We start from the raw sequence: 849 nt of genomic DNA, 5'->3' as shown, positions 1-849 counted from the left end.
AATATCAATAACCTCAGATATGCAGATGACACCACCCTTATGGCAGAAAGTGAAGAAGAACTAAAGAGCCTCTTGATGAAAGTGAAAGAGGAGAGTGAAAAAGTTGGCTTAAAGCTCAACATTCAGAAAACTAAGATCATGGCATCCAGTCTCATCATTTATGGCAAATAGATCGGGAAACAGTGGAAACAGTGACTGACTTTATTTTTTGGGGCTCCAAAATCACTGCAGATGGTGACTGCAGCCATGAAATTAAAAGACACTTACTCCTAGGCAGGAAAGTTATGACCAACCTAGACAGCATATTAAAAATCAGAGACATTACTTTGCCAATAAACTTCTGTCTAGTCAAGGCTATGGTTTCTCCAGTAGTTGTGTGGATGTGATGTTTGGACTATAAAGAAAGCTGAGTGCCGAAGAATTGATGCTTTTGAAGTGTGGTGTTGGAGAAGACTCTTGAGATTCCTTTGGACTGCAAGGAGATCCAACCAGTCCATCCTAAAGGAGATGAGTCCTGAGTGTTCATTGGAAGGACTGATGTTGAACCTGAAACTCCAATACTTTGGTCCCCTGATGTGAAGAGCTGACTTATTGGAAATACCCTGATGCTGGGAAAGGCTGAAGGCAGGAGAAGAAGGGGACGGCAGAGGATGAGATAGTTGGATGGCATCGTCAACTCCATGGACATGAGTTTGAGTAAACTCCGTGATTTGGTGATGGACAGGGAGGCCTGGTGTGCTGCAGTCCATGGGGTCTCAGAGTCAGACACAACTGAGTGACTGAACTGAACTGAACTGAGACGAAGCTGCTAGTCTCCTGCCTGGAGGATGTACATCCAGTTTTTGGGTC

The sequence above is a fragment of the Bison bison genome, unplaced genomic scaffold (genome assembly GCF_000754665.1).
Source record: "Bison bison bison isolate TAMUID 2011002044 unplaced genomic scaffold, Bison_UMD1.0 scf7180017864213, whole genome shotgun sequence".
In the NCBI taxonomy this organism is placed as follows: domain Eukaryota; kingdom Metazoa; phylum Chordata; class Mammalia; order Artiodactyla; family Bovidae; genus Bison; species Bison bison.
This window is presented reverse-complemented; position numbering follows the sequence as displayed.